The sequence below is a fragment of the Falco punctatus genome (genome assembly GCF_963210335.1).
Source record: "Falco punctatus genome assembly, chromosome: 7".
Taxonomy (NCBI): Eukaryota; Metazoa; Chordata; class Aves; order Falconiformes; family Falconidae; genus Falco; species Falco punctatus.
Window position 1 is genome coordinate 51475552 of NC_137587.1, and position 26560 is coordinate 51502111.

The following is a 26560-nucleotide window of genomic DNA, read 5'->3' on the forward strand; positions in this document are numbered from 1 at the left end:
CAGTGGGCGTGATGCTATCTGGTTCACATTATTGGCCTACAATTCTGTACACAGGAAAAAAAATAAACTTCAGACTTGCAATAATGTGGATATACATTTTAATTTAGTTTTAGGATTAGTATCCATATTGCTAACTCAGGAATGTTTGTTTTTTTTTTTTTTTTTTGCAATGGGAAACTGCTTTCACCCAGGGAAGTGCAACCCCTTCTTGCCACAGCATGTGTGGCTGCAGCAGAGGGGCAGTGTTTGGTCAGCAGGCAACATGGTTCACAGTCTGCCCAAACCTCTTCACCTGCTCAAGACAGCATAGAAGTTGGTGCTGTGTAGACATCTGTTTGCATCGCAGCCAGATTAATTGCTGTGACCCTAATGAATCTTCTTTTCTGGTTCAAGGCAAGATGAATCAAACGAAATAGGTGCATCTTTAAGAATGACATAAGGGGGGAAGAGCAGATGCTATCTGAGTGCAAGAGCTTACCTTGTAATCTGAATGGCATATGATACAGAAAAATTGTTGGTAGGTCTTCCCAGACATAAAGCAATATTCATCAGTCCAATCATGTTACCATACAACGCTACCGTACACACCAGAAACGATGGCAAATTCTCTGTAACTGATGCTAAAAGATGCAAATATTTGCTGTATTTTGTACACAGTGATGAAAAGTTGTGACAGGGACCAAAGACTCCTTTTATGATAGCAGCCATCTGGTAAAATAGAAAGACATAATATTTGTGCAGGATGGCTTACAACTTTAAGGTAGGCTAAAATGCTGCCAGACTTGCTCTTGTTGCTCCTTTCTGGTCAAGCACAACCCTGCACTGTTTTATCTACCTACCAGAATAACTGATAACCAGACTCTGGTCACATTTGGTCTCATATTCATTAGCCAATATTTATGTTCAGTCAAATTATGAGCAGATTTTGTTGAAGCCATATATAAAGTACTAGAGCATCTGCATAGCAATTTCATTTTGCTCAAGGATTAATACATGGGTACTTGGTTTCTTCACCTCCTTATCACCTTTGGTGCTTTTAGAAGGGATGAAGAGGAAGCTCCTGTCTCTTGGCAACTTTGTCTTTCGGAATTCCTTATAGCTCATTCAGCTTTCATTGTTCTCCCTCTAGAATCCCTCTGTGAGCTGTTCAGCCTCCCTGTCCTGGTTCACTGTTGCTCCTCAGCAGCACTTTGCAGCCTTCCCCTTCCACAGCTGGCCCAACTTCCCTTGCTTGGCCCAAAGGCAGGAGGTAGGAGGCTGTAGGTATGCTGTCCCGGCTGGGCTAAGTTTCCCTTAATGAGGCCAGTTACTCTGTGACAGGTGCATATATAATAGTTATTGCAGAGAAGAATTTAAATTACAAAACAACTTTAATTCCCTCACAGCTAACCTCAAAGGAGCATGAGCTTAAATAACCTTGGCTTGATTTTGAGCTGCATAATGTATAAATAACCTGCGCAGCAATACATAAACACATGAAGCTTATATCCAAGTTCAAATAGCCTTATTTCTTGCACTGTGATTGAGGAGCAGTAAAAAGAACAGGATCTTCTAATTAGACAACTAGTCCCTCTGGAGGGAGGAACTGTTCCTCCATGCAGGGACTAATATGTTTACTGACTTTATATTACGTTCTGTCCATACTATCATAATACAAAGGAAGTGGTAGTTTCCTTTGACCTGGTAAAAGACGAGGATAAGATGCCCATGATCACTTAATTAGATCTGTCAGCTGTCCTTAATTTTATTAAGTATGGAACCTGGGATAGCTGAGTGGAAACAGCAGTTTTGGGTGAACTTTCTCACACTGTCAGGTTGGAATCTTTTTACCTTTATTTCTATGGAGCACATCTGTGAAATTATTGGGATTTTATTTGAGATTCTGTGCTGATGGCTGGTATTCAGCCATACAGAAACAAGATACTAGTGTCTTTTGAAAACTAGATTGGACATGCTCAACTCTCAGCTCGAGCAGATGAAGTGCAGTAAAAATGGAGGAAAGTGGAAGAGAATATTTGCAATAGTACTTTTGTGTTGCCAATATCACCGTGCTGCAGGAAGATTATTTCCTTAATTTTTGTCCTGTGGTTGCCATTAAGCCTGGCTGGCTGTCGAACAAAGGCAGACCAGTAGTTACACGGGAAGGGAAATCTTGCAAAGCTTGGCTGGAGGCATGTGACCTTTTATTCTCAAATGTGAACATCATTTTGTGTTTCATTACTTCAGACTTTGATCGCAAAGACAGGTTTGACATGAGTATACAGGCTCATACTCTTCTCAAGCCTACTTTGGGAGCCCAGGGGCCAGCTGATGGCCTCTTAGGAGAAGTCTCTGCAACAGCTACACCTCCAGTATCTCAAACTGGGCTAAACCAAATCACGGGTAGGGTTAGCTTTGCATATAGAACATAGGATGGGTCATGTTGACCAACTCTCTCTTTGAAATGTTTTTCTTCAAGTAGTTGCAGCCTGAGGAAGATCATTCCCAGTGGAACACCCATGGGGCCCCTGGAAGGGTTGTCAGCAGCTCAGCCAGCTTCATACCTCCTCCAGACTCTATGCCACATCCTGTGCTTCTCCTCCAAAATCCAGACGGTGCCACTAAGGTTCTCCTGTTGCCTTCTGCTCCTGTATTCAACCTGCACAGAAACCTCGGAGTGAGTCAGCTCCCCCGGGCACGTACATACCGTTCTGATCGCGGCAACCTGTTCAGGCAGTGGCCTCTCTGCCGCCGAGGACGCAGCCTTGTTGTGGGGCTGGCACCGCACCTGCCCTCCCCTTCAGGCGGGGCTCAGCTTGCCTTTGCACAAGGGATGAGGAGGCTGTCAAGACACTGGCACAGCACCTTGCCCTGGCTTGTAGGGTTTGGCCAATCTTGCCTCTTATCTCCGTTATCTCAAACCATGTGGAATGTTCTCAGTGTAGCAGCCAGATGTAGGGAACCTCTGGAGAGGAAAGGAGGGAAGGAAGGAGACTGGTAGGGGTAATGTGTGCGTCTTCTAGTGCGCTGCCTTTCTTCTGTCCCAGGTTTGTCTGAAAGCACAGAGAGAGATGCTGTTTCTATAACTTCACGATCTGACTGGGTACAGCCACTTCTGGCTCATGTGTCACTTGGATGTGCAAATGTAATGGCTGAAAATAGGATCATGAATTATGTTAAGTATTTAATGGTGTAATAAAGTTTTGGGGAGATGCTGCAATAAAAGCGTGAGTGCTGAGGAAGTCAGAATCATACTGAACAGATGGGAAAAGCTGAAGGATGGTTTTATTATTATACAAGATGCTACTGCGTGGAAATGAATGGGATTGTGTGTGGTGCATCAAATACCTTTATTTTGTAAACAACACTTGATCAGGAGATCTATTTCTGGTGATCATTTGATAAGTTATTGGTATTCACAGTGGGAAGACTGGGAGTTGTTCCTACTGTATCAGCTTTGTAGTCAGACTAGATAACAGAAACTTCTGGCACTGCTGGTATGTTCTGGATTGCATGGGCATAACCTGGCACATCAAAACAAGCTTTAAAAGCCAGACACTTTCAAAAGCTTCAAGAAAGCTAAGACCTTGGGCAAAGCTGCAAGGTTTTCAGATTTCATTGCATAGTTATTTTCTAAACTAGGATGAGAAAGGTGCTTTCCAGAACTCCTTTTTTTTTTTTTCTTTTTTTTTTCCCCTTCATTTTGGCTACTTGAACTGCAAAGGCCAGCAGTAAAGAATATTTTGCAGATTGCTTTCTTTACTCAGCTCTTATAACAGACAAAATTGTCCATCTGAATTTGGGCCTGTTGGGCTGTTTGTACCACAAATACATTTTATACTTAAATTTTTTTCAGTAGCATTTAGTTCAGATACAAGACTTACTTGAAATGCATTTTGATATTAACTAATGTATTTGGAATCCAAAAATAAGACCAATGTCATAAACCAGAACGTTTACTAGGTAACTCCTAGGAAAAACAATATATTTTTCAGTAGATATTTAGTGTCCTTGAAACTAGTTAAAAGAAACAAAAAGAGCTATGTAGTCCTAACTGCAAAATTAGCATGTGCTATGTAAAGTATTCATAACAAAATTCTACTCAGAATTCAAAAAGCTTTTCAAATTAATTCACAAATGGACCTATGTTAATGGGCATAATTAAGCAGCAGCGGTGCTGGTACATGAATTTTCTAGGGAAAGAATGAAATTCATAGCTTGTGAAATAGCCAGTTCTGGGTGTCAAAATGGTTCCATTTTTCAAGCGCAAGTCTCTCCTACCAGCCACAAGAAGTAAAGCTAATGTATTTGGGGAATTCAAATTACAATACAAGATGTCTATCTTCAAGTAATGGCAAATAAGCAAAATAGGACCACTGCAAAAGCACGTGAAATGAATTGGTGTGTTTTGCAGCAGTATCTCAAACAAAACTGAATTTTGCAAGGCTTTAATTACTAGTTAACTAGATTCAAGATGGATCTGTGTATAAGCTGAACAATAGATACAAAGGAGCATTATGTGGAACATAACATGCCTCTAACCATTGTTTGTTCCACTTGATTTGAAGTTCCACATAACAAGATGCCATTTGGACTGGAGATTTACTGCATGCCTTACCTTTACAGTTATGCAGAAATTTTTTAATCATTTATAGTCATTACTCCAGTTAGAAGCTAACTACTCCTAAGCTTTATTTTTTTCTAGAAATCCTTTTTGATATATATTTCATTATATTAGGCTGGAGTATAAACTCACTGCTTTTCATAGCTGGAACTGAACAACTGAAGTAGCTTAGTTTGAACACCTACGTGCATTCAGACATAGCTTAAGCTGTATCTGATTTATGAATATGCACATACATACACATTTTGGAAATATGGTACCTTCTATATGATCTTTGAGTTAGGTTGGGTAGCAATTGGGCAGTTACTGGGCAGTCAGCACCTCTAAAGCAACTGTAGCTTCTTTGGGATGAGGACTTGAGAGCTGATTTTGAGTATGACTTCTGCGGTTTTCAGGCAGAGGGCTGTGCTTGAACGTGTGGAAAGGAATAGCCCTTTCAAGTTTTCCTCTTTGATATACGGCTCGGTGCTGTAAGGTGTGAGCAACATCCTGGATGTTGGTATGTTATGTGTGGGAGGGAAGGTAGATCTCACTGGTCTGGCTTTCTGTCATCCCTTTGATAAAGGGGTTCCCAACTTTGGCACTGCAAAGACACTTTGCCTTCTAGTTTCTAGACTAATAGTGGCACATTTTGCTGGCTGTAGCAGTCAGGAGTACACCTAGGTTGGAAGTGGAGATGCTCGTGTCATGTGTGATCTTTTGCTTACAAACAGGTTAACTCAAGGCTTTTTCAGGGGGAGACATACTGTAAAAATTCTTGCATCTGGAGAGCGCACCCTTGTTCCCTCTACTTAAGTAGCTCACAACACATGACTCTGGCATGGTCCAAATAATATGTAGGGAACACACTGTAGTGAATGTAAGCGAGAAACAGCAGTTCTTCACAGCTGATGGGATCTGGGGTCAGCATCATGCTGACAATTCCCAGACGTAGTGAGATAATGAAATGGATACTTAATTGAATCACAGGCTAGGAACTTGTCCTTTCTTCTGAGTGTCCAGAAGAAAGTAGATCTCACAGTGCAGGTGTTGCACAGATTACAATATGGTGCCTAGTACTTTTCTGCTACTAAATAGTCTACTGAATTAATTCCATGCTACAACCTAGAAGACACATTATTTTTTAATTAAATAACTGCAGAGAAATGTGAGTTGTGTTTGTACCCCTGTGCAAGCAATTGTAGCAACATAATAGCAGGTATGAAAGAGCCCTATTGCTCTCTACAATCGGTGTGTGTTTATTTGCGGAACAAATGGCACTTGCAGTTCATCAGAACATAAATTTGCAATCCACATTTGAAAATCAGTAATATCTTTCATCTGCACTTGCAAATATAAATTGCCTTCTCCAGAATGGCTCACATGAATTTCTGAGAAAACTGCCAAAGGAAATGGGGACTAAGGCACATTTTTGAAGAAAGAAGGAAAACTGCATCAAAAGGAGCTGGAGCAATGCCGCTTCAATTGATTGTCCCAATTTCTTCCAGCTTTTCTCTCTCCTTTGCTCACTTCCTGAACTCGCAGAGAAGCAACAGCAGCATAGGTGATTGAGCAAGAAGTGACACAACAAGGAAGACAAAACAACCAGGGAGAGGGACTAGAAAAATGTGGTAGTGAGGCTTTCAGCCCTAGAGCGGGATGTGAAGGGTCTGCTAGGGGACTGTAAAGCTCTCATGGGTGCAGAGCAGGCTGGAAAGGATGCCTTACAACAATGAGGAAACAAGCTGTTGGAGTATGTTGAAGGTGTAAGTTGCCACAAACTGCCGTAGCTGATTCTCTTCCTTGCTCTCCACATCTGTGTATCCTGGGATATTTCATGTCAGGTCTATGATCAGTAACAGCAGAATGGAAAAGTTTTCTTTTATTGCTGAAATTTGTGGAACAGTGCAAGTTAGCAAGCTGCCTGTGGGTTTTTGTTCTGATACTGCTACTAGGGCAGAATGAGCAGAGAAATTCCAAAATGCTTGTAGCTTATGCTTGTTTCAGCTTTTGTGCCCTGGTCCTGTTTGACCCATCCTAATGAGGCTGGTTTGCTGGGTTTGGGGCAGTCTTTCAGCAACAGTAACACAAACCAGGGATCAGGAGCTTAAACTTCCATCTACTCAAGCAGGAGTACTAAGCCATGTGTTATTTCATTGTAGCCTAAAAAGTGTTACTTTCATAACAGAACAGAAAGTAAAACAGGTTGTTTAATTGAAAGTAATCCATAAACACTTACTATGTATAAATCCAGGAATAACTGGGCTGTTAGAAGAAAGATCAAAGAGTGATTTTTACCTTCACCGTTGGATTCATTATAAAAATGCATGATTCATTACACTTTGAGTGTCATGTGTATCTACTGAATTTGCAAATTAAGCAGACTTCAATACAAAAAAGATGATGTCTTTTATTGACATAAAGTAGCAAGTTGTGCCAAATTTAGAATACAAACTAAAAAACCTCTCACGCTTGGATCTGATGGAAATGTAACTGTGTTCAGCCTTACACTGCCTAGGTGCATCAAAATCTACTTGGACAAATGTGTAATAAGGGTCCCTGCTTTAAGTGCCTTGCTTTCTCCAACTCTAGTACAAGGAGAGGCATCTCTTGTTCAGCAGGTAGGACTTGCACGGATGGTAAAGCAGAGCTGGTCCAACTCTCTCAATACTTGTTCTGTGTTGGTACCTATATTACCTGAAAGCTAGTTGTTTCAATACAGGCTACAGCCACTACATGGTGAGAGACTATGCATATCGGTGTAATTTTAAAGTCCTGACTAAGATTTATTAGCCCAGAACAGGGAACAGACATGATCATTTTCACTATCATAACAGTCTAGGAAAAAGTGATTAAAAAAATATCTGCCATTTGCTTCATTCTTTATTGCCTGGCAAATGGTGTCAAGGGAAGGTCAGTGGATGCCCACCCATCAGTACGAGAAGGTGATAAATATGTCTGATTATATTTTGCGCGTATTTCCCTTGTAAACACTTTCTGTTGATGTGTGTATGTTTGTTTTAAAATTAGATGCATTGAAATGTACAATTCCTCTCCCTCAGTCTTTCTGTGTGGCTCAAGAAATAAATGTATAGAGTTTTATGATGAGACATTTCTGTGGATGCACAACATGAAGTGTATCAGCACGAAGGAAAGAGCGGAGGGGAATATTGTCCTGCTTGTACTCAGAGCAATTTTGGCAGGCTCTAAAGGCATAGCTGTGTCTGCTTGCATTAACCTAAAAGAACAACCATGCTCTTAAGGGGACTGGGAGGCTTTCAGAGTGGCAATGGCTTGGTTTGGAGGCAGATGTAGCCCCTTCTCTAGGGCACTGCTGTGGCACGGGGGGTGCAGGCACATAGCAAGGAGGAAATCCTTGCTCTGAGTATAGCTTAGTCCAGGAGCGAGAGAACATTTTGGAAGAGCTTTATGTGAGTAGCCTCCCACATCTACAAATAGGTAGGGTAAGGTAACATCCTTTAATGGATAAGTTAACATGTTTGTGGGAAACTTTTAAACAGCACGGTGGGAAAGAGGAGTATCACCAGCGACTTGAGACAAGACACCACAGGCTGGGTTTCAAAGATATGCAGTATTTAATTACTGCGCTGATACCAACATAATCACAGTACCCATCCAGTGCCCGTGGAAAACAGTTCTGGTTTTAAGTGTATTCAGGGAGAACTGGATCAGGATACAGTCCACACCTGTGTTTGTTGGCTTAACAATAATATTTTTGAGGTGTAACTAAATAACATTAAATAATTGTGTAACGTCTCTTACCTGGAAAACTCATGTAACTACTGAAAATTAATTTAAAGTAGATAACAGCTTTGACTGATCAAAAGCCCAGAAATGTCAAAAGCTGTGTGTAGTTTTTTTAAGTTGTTACAAGGCATACAGTTTCAGTGATGAATTTTTACCTCGAAAGGAAGCTCAGGCTGGTTGTTAGGGGATCTCATTGCACTGGGTGACCGGGTGCTGCAGTGGACATGGGCATATAAAACATTGAGAGAGAAGGCAGGGTGTGTGTTACAGTGCATTGGCTGCCCTGCAGTCCTTGCTGGAGTGCGTACTCCTACGGGGCACAAGCCCTGATGTGGCAGGTTTCCTGCGGGGGGAGAGCCTGCACAACTTACCTTCTCCCTTCGCAGCAGAGGCCTGCACGCTGCAAGTTCACATGCCAGTCTACTCTGCAATAGTGCATTTGCATACCGAGCCCTGGCTTCTGGTATTTGCAACAAATATTTTGTGAATTTCAGAGGACATAAATATTGAAGATATCCAGTTAGGCTAGAATAATGCTTTTTTTAAAAAAAGAATTCTTTCAAAAGAATTAGGCACTGTATAAATTTGGGAACTGCTCAGTCCGATACATGTGCTGGGAAGTGTCCATAATGTTATGGCGTAGGTGTGCCAATATGTTTTCATTTCTTTATTTTTAATCTATTATCACTTTCCTTGCTGCTGTTAGGCACTTTCCTCCCTTCCCTGTGGATAGGCACTTTGGTGTGATTGCAAACAATAAAAATAATTCTTGAAGAGGGGAAAACAATTCTCCTTTTGTGAAGGATAATCTTTCTTTATGCTGACCTTTCTGCTTGTGCCTTGAGAGAGGGTTCTGGAAGTGTAACGGCTCCAGCAGAGAACAAGCTTTCAGATCCATGGTTATGGTCTCTATCTGCAGTTGAGAAACCCAGCTATTGAGACAACACATTGTCAAGGTGCAGGTGCAATTATATATCAAAGTTAGTAACAATTGTTTTACATAGTAACAAGCTGTTTTTAAACTTACTCCAAGGCCACTCTGCTATTTTAGTTTTGTGAATGGAAATAAGCTGCCTGGTCAGCATGAATTTAAGGGAACACAGTTTGCGTTGCACTTTACTGTCATGAAGCACGCTAGAACCTGCAGGACTTTTAGGGCACGTACATGTCTAGAGAAGAGCTATTTGATGTAGAAAACCCCAAACCCCACAAATGAGTTTGTTCATGCTTTTCTTTTAATACTGCTAATCTGTTTCAATCACACGATGTGAACAGAAATGATAAGACTTTCTTTCAGTTGAGGAAATTGCCGGCCACTTTGGATGAAATTTGTTCTTTGAACAGTTTTTAAGTTAAGGATAGATGTAACAAAGGTGGTGGCTCAATTATCTAAATGAGGCTTTACGCACAGCACATTCAGGCACAAACCTGGTATTTTTCTGATCCCATCAGGGAAAAATGCTGGTCTTTCCTGATCTTACAATGTAGCCATTCACAGTCAAGCTGTAACTAGTGTTACAGTCCAGGACTCCATTTGTTTTCTTTTTCTGTACCCTCAGATACTTTCCTTTCTATATTTGATACCTTTGTTCTCAAAATATTTGTGCCTCTGAAGTAAACAGGGAATATAAACAACAGCATGCAGTGTAAAGACGTTATTAGTAAGGGAAGAAGATAATCAGAAGCAGAGACAGTTCCAAAGCCACAACCAACAGGTGCTGCCTCTGAGCAGAGGAGGTGTGGCTGATACAAATGCCTGATGGGATAACTGACCAGTCGACACAGACCGCTGGTATTCTGCAGCCTTCCATGTTAGTTACGCTGGGAAGTGGAATCATGGCTGTGTATCCGGTGGCTCCTTTGGCTGGCAGGGTGACAACTGCAACAGACTGTCAATATCATGTGCTCAGCTTTGCTTTTTCCCCTCAGGGTATTGCATGTTTAACTCAGCTGGTAAAACCCAGCACATCTATACTTGATCTCCATTTGTCCTGATAACTACATGCGCTCAGTAGTATGCTTTTGGAATAGTGCTCTCTGGCTGTATTAATCCTTTTACTGCAAATGGTGCTGCAGCAAGGAATGAATGTTTTGTTCCAGTTGTTAGAAATGGTTGGAGAGAACACGGATTTTATGTTCTTGGCTCCTTGTCAGTACCATGTCAACAGACATCATCAGGCTGTGATGCTCTCTGATTTCTCATATTTAATTGTGGGTCCTACCTGAGGGGAAAGGATTACTCCGTGCTTGCCAGACAGGCCAACAGTGCTTGTTCTTCCCTAGTTATACTCACCGTGTGTCCAGCTTGAATTATTTTAATCATACTTTATTTCTAATTCACAGCTGCATGCCAAGTTGGATCTTCACCTTTTGATCCCTTTTTGTTGGTACCCTCACACATCACCTCCTGATGTCTTCCCTGCAACATGACACATTTCTGCATGTTAATGCACTCTAGTTCATATCATGGCACCGTGTCATTCTGTTATCTTAACTTCCTGGCCTGGCAATCATCTCCTTGCAGTACAGCGTGTGGTGGGTTGGTGGTTTTGTTCCTTTGGGGTTTTTTTATCTGCCATTACTGCACATCGACCAACTGATTCTAGACTGGGTTTTTTCTTTATTCTTTTCAGTTCAAGTGCAACTCTTTAATCAGGTTTAATAGGTAGTCTGGTGGTTTATTGTCAATCTGCTTGTAATCCAGAACTGATGGCCACCTTTGAAGTCAATGATAGTGCATGAAACATGCAGAATAGCTAATAGTTTCTTGTCTTTTAACAACCATAGGTTTTTTCTCTACTTCTTCCTCTAACTATTGTGAGGTCTGCTCTGGATTTTAACCTGTATAGCTAAACAGCATTCCTACTTCTTTGACCATGGGATAAAATATCTTAGCTTAAAATCACATCAAATTCATCCCTCTAACATGGACAAGGCACTTGAAGGGTCAAAGACTCCTACACTATGCAGCAGCATGGACTGCGAATGCTTATGAGAATGTGTTTTCATTAATATTCATGGAACATTCTCATTCTGCAAACATTTGTGTGAACAGTATTTGTCAGAAGCTACTTATTATACCTAAGCCTCCAATAGAAGTTTAACATCCTAGGCCAGCATTTCTTTCAAGGCTGTAACAGGTTATTCATTTCATCGAGCAGGCTGTTTGCAACACTGTGTTTAGCTGCATGTCAGCCATCGGAAATCATGGATAAGCTACAAGATTGGCTTCTCTATGGGAATTCATGTCGGCTTGCACACAACTTCTTTAGCTAACTCTATTACAGTTATTATCAAGTAGATATATGTGGTGCTGACAGCTCCTGACAGGAGAATGCTTTATTACATAGAAGTTTGTGAAGAAAAAACCTGAACGTTACAACATGACAGTCTTTTATGCCCAGAAAGCTACATATTGGACAAGAATCCACATAATTAATATTAATTGTAATAAAGTGTGACAATCAAGAAAGAATAACAGGAGATTCTGCTCATAAGTCAAGACCTCAATAGAACAGAAGAAATAGAGCCAGCCAGAGATGGATGATGGAAGAACAGTGGCACTGAATAATTCATGAAAGAACACAGTATATTGCATGTGAGGTCTGGAGCCTTTTAAAGGCCTATGAATAGATGACAAAGTTCACTCAGTTCAGGTAAGTAAGAGAGGAAGAGGAGGATGGAGAATGTACATGCGATGTAGCATAAACTATTAATAAGAGTAAAAAGGGCATATACTTCCTCTGTCAAGTGTGAATGATAGGGGAAAAAAATGCCAAAAGATATATGTAATATGTAACTTTAAAGGAAACAGAAGCAAATATGGCTGTTGTAACAGCTTTGATACTTTAAAGGCTCATTAGCTACATGGTTTTGGCATTTAAAAAAAAAATTAACAACTCCATTTTGCAAACAATATGTGCATATGGTATTAAAACCAAGTGTGGAGCAAAAAATATGTGGGAGCAGTAGGTGATACATAATGAACAACAGTTACACAGTTTGGGTTATAATAGGTGAGTCTGAGAAGATAAATTCTGCTTGGTGTGTGAATGTTATGATCTCATTTAATATTGCTTCAGGAAATTATGGTCATGCTCTTTAAACAGATCTTAAAACAAGGAAGTAGGGCTATGGGGGACTGACCAGAAAAGATGTCTCGTGCTGAATGAGGATTCCGCTACAGGCACGAATGAGTATATTTCTGGGGAAAACATATTTCTGTAAAGAGAACATTTGACTTGAAAGAAAAATATGGTTGAGTTTTAAGGCTTGCCAACAGGATTTAATAACGAACATTGAATTCTGCTAGCTTCCCGGAAGTCAATCAACTTTGACCATCAGCCTCATCAGTGATCAGCCAGGCCCATGCTCCCTGCTGGGGTTGCGAAGAGGCATAAATGGCATTTCAAAGGGTCTGATGGATGTTTCTGGGCAGTCCCTTTAATCTGTCAAACAGAAAAAAAATCCAATAATTGCTGATATACTTAAGTGGGAGTGAGAGGGAGTTTGCTTATTGTTTCACCTGTGCAGTTATCAGTCTGCCAATTTTCCCCTGGCCAGTGAAGCTGTTGATTTTATTTTTGACAAGGAGGTAGAAAGTAAGAAAAGTCTTAGGTTAAGTGTGAGAAAGATTAAGCAAGTAAACTCTGGGCTGAAGAGCACAGAGCTGCGGTGGTGTGGGGTAGCAGCCTCTAGGCTTGTTGCCTGCCTGGAGATGGCAGCTCACCTGGGCTGCAGTAGGCAGGCAGCTCTGGTGCTGCATGCAGCTCTGCAGTGTGGAGGCCTTTGCAGCTTCATCTCTTTGAGATTATTGCAGGATAGTTGCTTTGCAGCACAAATATTCGAGAGCATCTGCCTTAGTGACAAAAGCTACGAAGCATATGAAGCTGTTCTAGGAAGCAGTAACCGCCTGCAGCCTGTGGCAATGGGAACAGCTTGGCCCCGGTGAGGGAGGTAACACAGTGCTGCCAACATTCAGGGGTTTGGGTGCCCACCTGGTATTCTGCTGCAAGTTTTCCCAGTGTCATCAATCAGTGTTTCCATGAAGTCTGGTATTTGCTGATGTGGTTATGTACGTCCTTTGTCAGACACTTGGGTAGTAAACAGTTTCTTTTACACTGTCCTCCCTTTTCTGTTTCTGACCTGGCAAATCTGTGTCCGTGTATGTAGTGGCACAGTGGAGGTTGTCACAGGGAAGCAAGAAATTCTGGCAGCTGAGTGAAGGGCATTTGGGAACGATCAGTGTTGGGAGTGGTGTGGGAAATAATTTGTAAGCTGGGTATGAGCATGTTATTTCTGCCTTCAGCACTGAACAGGCAAACAATATAGTTTCAACTTGCAATTCAACTGAAATGCATGGATAGTTTACACTCTGTATTACTATTGTTTTGACTTTCAACAAATCTGAGAAAGTTGTGTTGAATGGGTTTTCATACAATTAGTGTTTTCTTGGTTATCTCTAACAACAAGAATTAAGGATAAAATTTTTCCATTTTCTCCTCAGGGGTTGTAGCTAAGTGGGAGCACTGGCCTGTGTGTCTGCCTGCTATAACACCTAGAAACAATTCAGCAAAATGTTCCTTTCAGCAGGAGAGTTTATTTTTGCTGAAAGAGGGAAAATAAACATTGCAATTAACATTGCAGTTACTTCGCCCGTGTACTGCACTAGCTTGGATATGCAGGCAAAGCATTTAGAAGCTGGTTTGTTTCTTCAGCAAGCATTTATATTTGGAAAGAGCATAGGATGAGTAGTAGATTCCTCTATTGCATCATATTGAGCATTTTGTTGCGGTCATTCCTGCTAAGGAGCTGAAACTTCAAAGTATACAGAAATAGCACATCTAGAAAACAGGGAATCAGTCCCTGTCTAGGGAGTTGGGAAGGCATCCATAATTATGGCAAGGTGATCACCGAAGACACTTACTTGCAGATGTGATTGTTAGAGCAGATGGGAAAAGGCACTTAGCTGAAGAAAATCTGTTACTGTAACTGAAGTGTGTTTCAGGAGCATACATTAATCCTAGCTTTAGGTGGAGTTAAGCTTTTGAAAAACCAATAGGAGTTGGCTGGCAAGATAGTCTTTTACACGTGTATATGCTAATGTAAATGTCATAATGCAAATTTAAGCGCTCAAGAACATTATGTGGATTTGGGAAAATCCCTAAAATTTTAATTCCATAAGCAAAATATTATTTTGGCAGCACATGACAGAAATAATCCTGCTCCCAGATGTTTCATACTATTGCAGTTGAGACTAGTTGCATGGTCTTCTCCAAGAGAGCACAAAAGCTTCCTGGAATATGAAGCAGCTCAATTACACAACAAAGCAAAGAACCATGTCTGAACTCCTCACACTCCGCGGTCTTCAGGGGAAAAACGATGGGGAACAGAGTCTTCACCCAGTTTCAAAGTATGTCACTCAGAGGATGGAGCAGAAGAAAACCCGTGAAGCTGAAGAAGGGACAGCAGGCTTCCATGGGTTTTATGTGGGTGCCATGGCCTGCGCCCTCCGCCTGGCTGCTCTGCTGCTGAGGTGCAGAAGGCTGAGTGTTCGGGCTGTTGCTTGAGCGTTAACATTTCTGTGTCCTTCCCAAAGGAGGAAAAATGAAAACGCATGTTACAGCACTTGGTTATATGCCGATTTTGTCAGCAAGTTCAAATGCAGTTGGTTTGGGTTTTTTTTTTACTCCAGAAACTGGGTCTTGATGGAAGCCACCATGTGCTGAACAAAATACAATGTACGTGGGGACAGTGTGGGTGTATGGAGGGGTGGCTGTCATCTACTGCTCACTCTTGAGAAACTGGGGCCCTTCAGGCAGAGAAACACTTTTCTAAAGTAATGATAAAATTTGAATGTTTCCTTTTATTGACCTACGTTTCAGCACCGTGAACTGGACCACGTGAGGAGTGCTCATTGCTCAGGGCAGTTCTTCGTGGTTGCTGCAGTTAGGCACAGAGGCGTGCGCGTTTATTGCTCTCAGCCTTACCCTCTCTCCGTCTAGGGCGTGCGGGAGAGACCTGCAGGCTCCTCCTGCAGCCGTGTACCGGGGGGCAGCCGGGCCGCGGCAGCTCCGCCATGCGCTCCGGCCGGCCTTGCGTGGGCTGCGCGCGGCGGGCGGGCGTTTGCTCGGCACGGCAAGGGCAAGGGCAGCCGCGCTCGGCGGGCCGTCCCGTGGCGGGGCATGCCTGCCCACAGCCCCCGCGCGGGTTGCTGTGCAAAGCACTCTGGAGTTATTTCCCCCGGTAACTGGTAATTAATTACCAAGTACTTGGCAAAACAAAACAGAAGAGGTGTCAGCTGGTGGGTTCCCGGGGAGTCCAGCACCGGGTTTGCAGCGCGACCCGCGGGGCCCGGCTGCCCCCGGCCAGCACCAGCTCCTCCCCCCGGCTCCCTCCAGCACGGGCGCACCGATACCGGGCAGGCACGGAGTCCTACCGGGCACCGCCGGGGGACAAGGGCCAGCGACGCGGAGTTTTGCGAAGGAAGGCGGCGCGGCCCCGTGGGAGGGCGCGGCCGGGCGGCTCCGCCGAGAGGAGAGGTGGCGGGCCGGCCGTGAGGAGGGGTGCCGCGCGCTTCCCGCCGTGAGGAGGGGTGCCGTGCGCTTCCCGCCCTCGAGAGAGGTGCCGCGTCCTTCCCGCCGTGAGGAGGGGTGCCGCGCGCTTCCCGCCCTCGAGAGAGGTGCCGCGTCCTTCCCGCCGTGAGGAGGGGTGCCGTGCGCTTCCCGCCGTGAGGAGGGGTGCCGCGTCCTTCCCGCCGTGAGGAGGGGTGCCGTGCCCGCCCGCTCCCTGGCGGTGCCGTTCCTTCCGCAGGCCCGAGGCGCGGGCACCCCGCCTGGCGGCCCCTGCGCTGAGGGAGCCGCTCACACACCGGCCTTCGGCCGGGCCCCTCCGCTCCCCGGCGGGGCGGTGTGCAGTTTCCACCACATAACAAGCGTGCCTTCTGGTATTTTCATCATCACCTTGCAAAGTACTTCTTTTATGAGGGTTTTAATTTATGTAACTGTAGAGGGCGAGTGACTTCTTGGCATATCCTGCTCCAAATTAATGTGGGTTTTCATCCCTGATGGTGACTCTTCCACGATTTTGGCCAGGTCCTGTGTCACAGCTGCATGACTACACGGCACTTGCCCTAGGAAAATGGCAGTGTAACAAAGGGAGAGGTGTATGTGTGTGTGATGGTGACACGAGCTGCCACCCGCACTGTCACCGTCAGTGACAGGCTTCAGAGGAGTCGTGCTTACAGCTCTTCAGCTACTTGCATTTCTGTAAACTATATTTTACGGCAAATACACTTGTTTTTTCCCTGCCACAGGGTATATCCTACCTGAAATCAACTGTGCGAGTGCAAGAGGGGGTTTTCTCTTTGGCAAGAGTCTTGTTAAAGACGGGAATTCTCACGGTGGGCCAATGCGTCCCACTTCTGTGAGCAAGTTTCTCCTGGAATGCAGGGGACTTCTGTATGGTGAGTACAAATGTTATAAACGAGATATAAAAGAGCTGGGTATGGAAATAAAACCCTAGTCTAGAAATAAGGAGATGTAAGAAGTTTTTATAAATACTGCTCTATATAGCGTATATCTTCTGGTTCTGCTTTTCAGCAGTGTGTAATTCTAAGTATTGCAAACGCTAAAAACGATTCCATTAGCCATTGGGTGGGAGAGAATGACAACTTGTTCACAGTGTAGTTTAATGGTACAAAGCCTAGCAAATTCAGTCACATGCACCTTTTCTTCTCGACCCTTCTGCCCTGGAGTTACCCTTGTTTGTTTAATGTGTCTGTCATACTGTAGTGCCTTGTACAAAAGCTTTGCTTGGCTGCCTACTTGAATGGGGCAGTGAAGGGAAGGAGGAGGATGTATTCCCCTGCCTGCATCTCAGTGCAGTGGAGAGTACTTGTTAGGTATGCTTTATTTTTTTGGGGGGTGGCTCATAGCTGAGTGTGCTACAGCTTTGTGGGATTAGCAGAGGCTTGAGGAGCACAAGTGAGTAATAGCTTTCTGACAGTACTGCTGATTCTAATGTCCTTTGCTGCTGTGAGTATAGAGAATATCCAGTATCTAAGACTGAAGAGAAATTCATATTTACGATTTTAGAATATTAATCAGCAATAAAATAAAAATGCAAGTTGAGAGGGAGAGCCCCTATAAATTGATGTGTGGTCATAGAATAGTCACCATAAGGGAGGGCTGAATATAAGGAGCTTAGAGTGAGGCTGGATCTATTCCAAACACTTTTTACACTCTTACGAAAAATTTAAGGAAATAGCATGTTGCGCACTTTCAAATTTAATTATGAAAAAATAAATTATAAAATCAGAATGCCTAGCTGAAATCTCTTGGACTGTAACAATAACGTTGCTTTCTACATGTCTAATGTAGTATGCAGTTAGGTTTTAGGCAGAAGCTAGAAAATTATAGATCTCTTTTTTGAAACATTGTTAGATAAGAAACCTGGTTTGAGTTTAATTACATCTTATAATGGGCTTTTTCCTATGCCCTAACGTTAAATGAAGGAAAGGAGGAAACACTTATATTTTTTTTCTTCTCCATATGACCTCAGGTTGCTTGGCAAGCACTCCCCTTACCTACTTCCAAGCTAACACGCCCAAGCCATATAAACACTGTTTTTAGTCTGTAGTTAAACCCCTCTTTAATTATGGAAAAACGCTAGTCTGTCCTCAGAATGGGAAACTTAACTCAAGCTGTAAACCTCACTTTTGACCTATGACAATACTTCACACTTCTGTAGAGCTTTCCATAAGAGGATCTCCACATGCCTCACAATCATTAACAAATTTTAACTTGCCAGCTGTCTTGTGATGTAGGTGAGTACTGTGTTAGTATGCTGCTTCTACAAATGGGGAAACTGAGAGACACAATTTCTGCTTTATTGCCTTAAAAAGCACTTTGCAGAACATACAGAAGACATGCTTGCCTGGAGGAAATTACAGCATAAAGAAAGACATAACAGCAAATGGATGTCGGAGAACAAAAGAGATTTGAGTGAATGAAAAGAGGAGAAAGACTGCAAGACCATGTGGTCACTTTGGGAGTGATATGCAAATCTTAGTGCTATGGCTGCGGATTTTATTTTGTAAGACTTCTAATTTCTCAGTGGCGTCACATTTGTAGAATTAAAAAACAAGGACAGGTTTGAGAAGCATCATGGACACAAGTGAAATAATGGTAGGAAGAAAGCAGATTAAAAGTGGTTCATCTATCACAGACAACAAAATAGAAAGGCTGGCATGCTGACTTGAGCAGTGCCTGGGTTCAAGTGTGGGAAAAGCCAGAAGTCTTTGCCTTCTGCTAGCTTAGTGCTAGCTGCTTTGCTCAGGCCAGCCCAGTAGGCTTGCCCCAAAAGCTTGTACCAACAGTTCACTGGAAAGTAGAAGCAACCAAATACAATACTTCTACTTCAAGCTACCTTTTTTTTGTATTTTCTGAGTAATCAGCCTTGGGTGATAGACACTGGACAATTCTGAGGAAAAGAGATTGTTCCTTCTGTGAGATGATGTTAGAAAGGCCTGTGGTTATTTCTGCAACAACTTTGGAAATCCAAAACTATTTCCCAGTCTGGCAAACTCAATTTGACTTTTGTTGTGAGCCTCCCGCTTGTTGTGATTGTGTTAATAGTTAAGAGTAATCTATAAACATACAGTCATTGCGGCTGCAAATCTGGAAAAGGTTACCGAGGAGGTTCTGAAGAGTAATGAGCCCCCCTTAAATTTAAAAAAAGCAAGGAGGGATCCATTGAAATTTCAATGAACACTGAAGGAAGTGCAACTCAGTGCTTTTTGGACATAACAGTGTGCCACTATTGCTTTTTGTTACACAAAGGAGTGTGAAATTTTGGATGATAACAATCTAAACCATTTGCTTTGCTGCTAATGCTTTTGTAAGATAGATTAGGTCTTGCATTAGCAGTTGCCTCCTGTTTTGATGCCAGCAGATCCAACTGGAACTTACATTCAGCAGCTAAACAGCATTCCTCCCCTTGGGCTATAGAAGTGGGCCCTTTCCGCTGTGATTTTTGTTCTTACCTAGTTAAATGCACAGCATCTTCTATTGGAAGATAGGAAGCCTTCAACACTGGAGAGAGGGCGGTGATATTAATGTGTGTTATTCAGGGCTCTAGAAATTGCTGTTACTGTGTTTCATTTCCAACTGTAATATATTTCTGGATATAAAAATAAACAGATTGGTAGGCCTTCATCCGTAGGATCAGTGCTGTAAAAAGTTGCATGCAGAGAAGGGGAAAATAGAGCTTGACTACTGTGTGCTAGAAACTATTGGCTATATTTTGATTAATATTTGTCACTAGCACCACTTAATGTCAAATGCTTATTCAGCTTATGATTTAAAGTCGTACAATGCACTGCATAATTGTAAGTAGGAGACATTTCTGCATCTGGTATTTAAATGGAGTATGTGTACTTTGCATTCCAGAGCATCCCTAAATACTGCTGTTAGAATTGTCATTTCAAAAATATGTTTTGTCCTGCTTTTAGAGCACAGTTAATCTTTTCCCCATTAATCTGCTTTCCCTAAACCTTTCCCTAATTCTTCTGAAGGATCCCCCACCTGCTGTGCAGGCTACACAACACAGTGAATCTAATCATGTCTGGAATTATCATTTTTATCAGTTTAATCCATATTTTTCTGTTATTTGCTTTCCAAAGCCTTAGACATTTTATGCACTGTGGTGAGTAATGGAGCAATTGTGGTGGTTAGTGTCTTTTCAAAAAAGCAGTGACAATACAGTTAAGATAATAAATTTAGATTGTTTTCTGGAGTGCAGCATTAGTATTTCATGGAAGTTAAGCTTGATGTTTAGATTTATGAAATATATTTTAAACTTCAAATTTTACATGAGTTGAGAAATGTCCCTGTGTGTGTTGGAGCATCCATTTTGAATTGTCCCAATCAATACTTGCAGGCTCTTGATTGTACACTCATTCAGAGAGGCAGCAGAATGCTTTGTTCACAGACTTTTTTTCATATGAAGTTTTATATTCATATTTTCTGGAAAGCTTTTATGAAATTGCATCTAAGACAACAACTATTTTCTTTATGCTATGGTTTGCTATCATGAAGGGCAGCTTCAAATACTTGAAGAGAGCACCAGCTTAATTCAAGCAGGTGCTTTTGTGAAGCTTGTCTGAATTCACAGTGGTCTAAAGATGAGAATTTAACTTAATGTTTCATTCTCTTACTCCTATTATCTGTGTTGCTTAGGGTCATTAGTCAGATGCCGATATTGACAAAGTCTTCATCTAAAAGTAACGGCTAGCAATAACCTGTACTGATTTGGAAGTGGGTGTTTTGCTGTAGATACATGAGGTGCTTGGGAGCAAGCTAGATTACTTCATCTAGATGCCATAAACAAATAGCTATGGAGGTGCCATGCTGGTTTGGTTTTTTTTTGTTTCATCCTTTCCTTCATATATATCAGAGCTGCTTTTTCTTTTCTGCTGTTGTCCTTCACTTCTTGTTTTGCTGTGATGCTCAGCAACAGCTAACTATTTGCCTATGTAAAGGTCTAGTACTGTTACATTGGTAAAGCTGTTCTGTAAAGATGTAATTTAGCAGAATACTTGCATAAACTATCAGACTGCAAAACATTTGCAGAGGGCTATGGTTTGTACTGTTTTCATTCAAAGCAGGACATTAGGGCTCCAGCCACATTTCATTATCTATTTGAATAACTTTTTTCAATTTAAAGCTCTCTGGCTAACCATGAGCACTAAATTAATACTAGGTTCTCTCTCTGCCTAGTGGGAACACTAAATAGATAAATAAAAATCATTGCAGGATAATTGTAGGTGCTGTGGGCTGAAAGCCAGACCAGGCCAATTCAGCCTTTGAGCCCTGTCTGTCTGTCTGCTTTTCTTTTTCCTTGCCCATCATAATAGGGTATTCAATTATAATCTTTTTTTCTCTGTGCACAGTGGAGGTTTGCATACAGTGGCCCAGAGGCATTATTAATCTCAATGCATTTGGAGAGTGAATGAAAAGACTAAAGGTTTAGGGGGGAAAAAAATCTCTCCCCCCTGTAGCTGTATTCATCACTTAGGGTCTTTGTCAAAAATGTACTTCTTTCTCCCTCCCCCCATTCCTTGGAGCATAAGCTGGAATTGACTCCAGAAGTTAAAGGACAATGGAAGCATTAGCACAGGGATTATGGATCTTCATGTGCAAGATGGGGGTTGGGGGAAGAAGGTAGAGGCCTGCTATTGGCAGGATGGAAATTTAGAATGTGTGGCTAGACCAGTGCTTACCACTGCATGAGAAAAAGCAATAGTGCAATCTCTATTCACATGAAGCTTTTCAGGCCACTGAAAAGAGTATACCAGAGCTGTTTCTATAGCTGGTAAATAAATAATTGTGTTGCACATTTAGTGTAAGGGTCTAAAGAAAATTTTAAAGAAAAATAACATGTCTTTGTGTGTTTTTCCAATGGAAAAATTGTGCAATTGTCTTCCAGTAGCTTGTGACTTCCTGTAATGGATTAAATCAAAGTTGTCTGGATAGGTTCTATGAATCATTCCTGATTATTTTTTTTTTTAATCTTTTTTACCTGAGCACTTCCCTGTAATACTCCCATGGGAACTGTCAGGTTTGGAGAAACTGAATGTCATGGCTGCTATTGAAAGGGTTTCGGTTGAATATAGCTGGATACATAGCTCCATAAATTTGAATCAGGTGTTCAACATTATAGATCAATTCAACATGATTTTTCAAGGCAATTTTCTGCAACATGAGTAGCTTGGATCAGCCATGGAACGTGATAGAGGAATTAGCCAAGTCATCCAAGTCATAATCTCTGTTGTACGTTAACCGTTCATAGATTTTAGTGGTCCAAATTATCAAACAAATAAATGTTGTTCCTTGTAAAGACACTCGATTTTGGTGCTTTGTCTTTAATTTTGGTAGTCCAGCTGATTTGAAGCATTGCAAGTTAAAGGAGTATCACTGCCTCTTCTGCTTCCATGAAATGGGTCCACTGCATCTGTAGTTACACAAAGTTACAGAGCTTTTCCTAGTCTTCCCATGCAGGTCTAGCAGATGCCCTTTGGTTAACTGTAGTCTTTAAAACAAAAGGAGGTGTTTACTTTGTTTCTGATGTACTAGATCCTTTCCAAATGTTCAGACACTAAAATATTGTTTCAAAAAGGTTTTGAACTCCCAGTTTGCCTGGGCATATCTGAGTAGATATTTTAGCAGAAAATCTATTATGTTACCTATCTATATTCTCAGTGATGTTTATGAAAGTTGCCTTTCTTACATGCGCGTTACTGGCCTAATTAAACAAGATAAGAAATTATTTTAATGACAAATTAAAAAAAAAGTTCTCCCTTCCCCTGCTTACCCTGCCGTTATGATAGAACTGCTGCAATGACTGTACAAAAGGGCCTGGGGCTGGGGTTGGGTGAGGAGGGGGGGCGGGTAGAATTTGAAGTAATATGTTAGGGTGTCTTTAAAAAAACAAAAAAAGTGCCAAACAAACCAAGCCACCAAACTTGTAGAATTCCTTCGTGGAAGACTTCACGCCTGCCTACTAGTAAACTGGTATTTTATGGAATCTGATTTAACCTGGATAATGCTTTAACAGTGTCTTCCAGCATAAAAGCTTTAACATTTCACATCAGGACCTTGATTTACTTACCATCTGCTCAGAGGTCTGTCATCAACAGAGATGATTTCTAGCTCCCTTCAGATAACTGGCGTTTGGCAGAGTTCTGCTAAACAGTCTATAACCTTGAAGACAAGGAGTATATGATAACTCATGCGTATCAGTTAACCTTTAAGTGGCTTAATAGTCTCTTTTCCTAAATAAAACTGCCAAGTACTTCAGTTTGGTCCTGGTTGTTCCTGGTTTTTCTTTTTCCTGCTTTAAGTCAGAAAAAGCCAGTGAGACCTTGGAGGCAGTGAAGAAATTATCTTCTGTTTTATTTTTATTCACCATTAACATCCTTAAACTTGCTTTTCTTTTAGTCTGTATTTTTTGTGGCTCTTGCATGGTGTTTCTGTCAGAAGAGTTTGTCTGGAGGTTAATGTATTTGTGGCAAAATAAAAAAAAAAGCTATTTTTGCTATGTTGTTTCAGTAAAGTCAAGAAAATTATTAGGATCAGTTTGTCAGAAGTCAGGCAGTCAAAAACCAGCTGACCTCAATTTTAGCTTTAATAGTAAGTTTTACATTTCAGGAGGCTAATAATACATTTCTTAGGCTGTGGAGTTAATGACAGAGTTAGTCATTAAGTTTGAGGAGCAGGAGAATATTTCTGTAGAGGAATCTGCAGGCTCAAGAGTTTGCTTTGGCATATGTTTAGATATTAAGATGAATTTACCAGTGTTTGATTCAGATATAAGCATGTAACAAGTAGTTAGACCAGACTCACTTATAAACCAAGCAGCCAAAAACTCGTAAAGTCAAAAGCTTTCTCTTAATTTAACAGATAGCTGTAGAAGTTAGTGTGAAATTGCATCATTCAAAATTACAGCAGGGCTTGAAGCAGTATGGATTCTGCTAACAAATGGTGTAATTTACCAGTGTGCACAGTAGAGTGGCCAGCTACCAGATGATGTCTCTTTCAATACGTTGGATCAATTACAGGACACACAGGAGCTTTCTTTCTGTATTTTTCATTTTTATTTTTACTGTTTTTTCAGAATCTGCTTTTTTCTACATGTCCTTTTTGACTGATTTGGCAAAGGATTTTTAGGATAAGATGGTTAGTTGTTCTCTTCAGACAACTGGAAAGAATGAGTACTCCAGTTGGTTCAAAGTCAGCTAGAAAGAAGAGCTTGTGCTATGACGAGAACACTGTTTTATCTAGTTAAAATCCTTCCCTGGACTTTTTATGTTTTGGGGACAGTTTTGATTTGCTCACTGTGACTGTTTGTAGCAATAATAAGAAATTTAAGTCTGGGCTAAGAATTTAACCCAGGTGACTTTGGTATCTGTTCTTCCACCTGATGTTTTAAATGGGTTTCAGCCTACATTGGTTAAACTCTTGGTCACTGGAGGAACAATTGCTAGAACCTTTGCGTCTGCTCAGAGGAATCCTTTTCAGCAAGACTTCCTCATAACTTTTCTAGCCTCATCTCATTAAAAAACTGTAAAAATAGGTCAACTTTGCTTCCTCCTATAAAAATCACCAAGCAGATACAGAAGACTGATGTGTGAGCCACACTTATGAACAGGGCAATACATACTAGTAGGCATGCTACATCCAGAACAAGGCTCAGTCTATTGCTCTGTGGTTTGAGGGCTTACTTTCACTACCACTTTTTCATTCAGGGAGGTGGGTGTGAAGTTTGAGCTACAAAAAAGAAGAGTCAAATTATTTGAATCCTTGCAAGCTTGCCTCACTCCATTCCCCCACACCCTCCCAGCATTTTTTTTTTTTTTTTAGCCTGGAATATCTGTGTGGTTAATGGCTTTTTCATTACACTGTTAAGAAACATATCAGAATGGAGGGTAGCTTTGAAGAAAAGGCTATGTGCATATCACTTTGAGGTTTATATACTGTCATGGAAGCAAACTTATGTGTTTTCTTTTGTGTCCTTTTTTTCTGGATACTTCCAGCAAGTTAGCAATGATTTTTCCACTACCCTTTGAATTTAACATTGCACCACATCAGCTGTTAACTTCTCACTGAAGTGAGTGTCAAGTTGACAGTGTGAAGATCTGGTAACAGATTACTTCCTCCTTTTGATGTATTTGACCAGTTCCATATTGGTGGTTGATAGTAAGTGGACGTGTCAGGTGCGTTCAGTGTTTCAAGCAGTTGAGTACATCCCAGTGCTGTCAAAGTGATGATGAATCAGTAGACACCTAGCTGATTTTGAACCATGAGGAAAAATGGACTGGGGCTTACTTTAGTTCCCGTTGGACAGGTAACAGAAGAAAAGCGTCAATAATGAAAAAAACCATCTAGGTTCATGATACATGATTTCCAAGGGGAACACCAGACATCCCTCCTACTCGAAGGGCTAGTAGGTCTACAGAGGCTCGTCGAAAAGTCTTAACCATGTTCGCTTCATGGCTTTTACCTGGAGAGCAGTAATGGAAGAAGGTAGCTGTGAGGCTTGCTAATGTAAAGCTGTATATGCACATGGAGAAGCGAGTGAAAAGATTAAAACCAAATTTGCTGAAGACATGAACTAGCTTTGCATGTTAGCAGCTTCCAATAAACATATGTCGGAAGAAGTAGCTTAGTCTAAATAGGACTTCCATTACTGTTTTTCACATAAAGGACACAGAGGTAGTTAGCTTAACGTTATGTAACAACGCCAATTTGCTTTTAGGTCTTGGGAGGCCAGTTGGAAATCGAACCACAAACTGTCCTTCAGTCTTTATTTCTAAAGCAGTTGAGTTGCAAAAGGAGACCTTTAATGCTTAATTTGTCAAAACATTCTGCAATAATCTCCTGGATGGCTTGGATATCAATTCTAATGGCATTATGCCTGATGTGCTTTGTTTTCTCTATTTAAGATGAAAAAACTGAATAGCATAACTCTGAATGGTGTCCAGGTGCAGCAACACCTTTCTGTATTGCTTTTTGAATTCCTGACTATGCACTAGGACTGCAATTAATTTATAATAAGGTTTGGCACAAAACACCGTAATTTGGCTCTGAAAGAGCCAAAATTAGCTTAGCCATGATTAGCCTATGAATGTTTCTATACTGCTAGTGATTGACAGAAGTCCTGTGGACTTCATACTACAAATAGATATGATTTATCCATTAATGAAAGTCGCTTTGTTTACTGCTAGGCATGTTAAAATAAGAAAAGCCACTCTGCAAATGCATTGTTCTTGAAACCCTTAAGGTTGTTGATTACTGCACAGGCAGTATTCAGAAGCATCTGTTTGTATTGTAAACCACTGTCATCTCTGCCTCTGCACATGTTCTTTTTCATTTGTGGATACATATGAGAACAGGTTATGAACATCATTTATGTGTACAAGAAGTGGCCACTTGCTATTCAGGAGATTAGTTTCTGTGCCCAAAGTGTCTTGTGACAGAGGTTGAACACATTATGTTTTCTGCTTGTAAGGTATTTAATCTAAATATTTATCAAAAAGCTAGAAAGATTATATACTTCTGAAGAAATTGTAGTTTTCTGTTCTGGGTCTATTGTAGTATGCCTCACGAATGTATTTTGACAAAGTCTGGCATGTACTGGGTGGAATTTTCA

General features: G+C 41.4%; 1 protein-coding gene across 1 annotated transcript in view; it reads left to right on the forward strand.

Annotated features, from left to right (window-relative positions):
- Positions 1-26560, forward strand: part of RORA (RAR related orphan receptor A) — a 477306-nt gene that overhangs the window by 43865 nt on the left and 406881 nt on the right. The window lies entirely within an intron of this gene.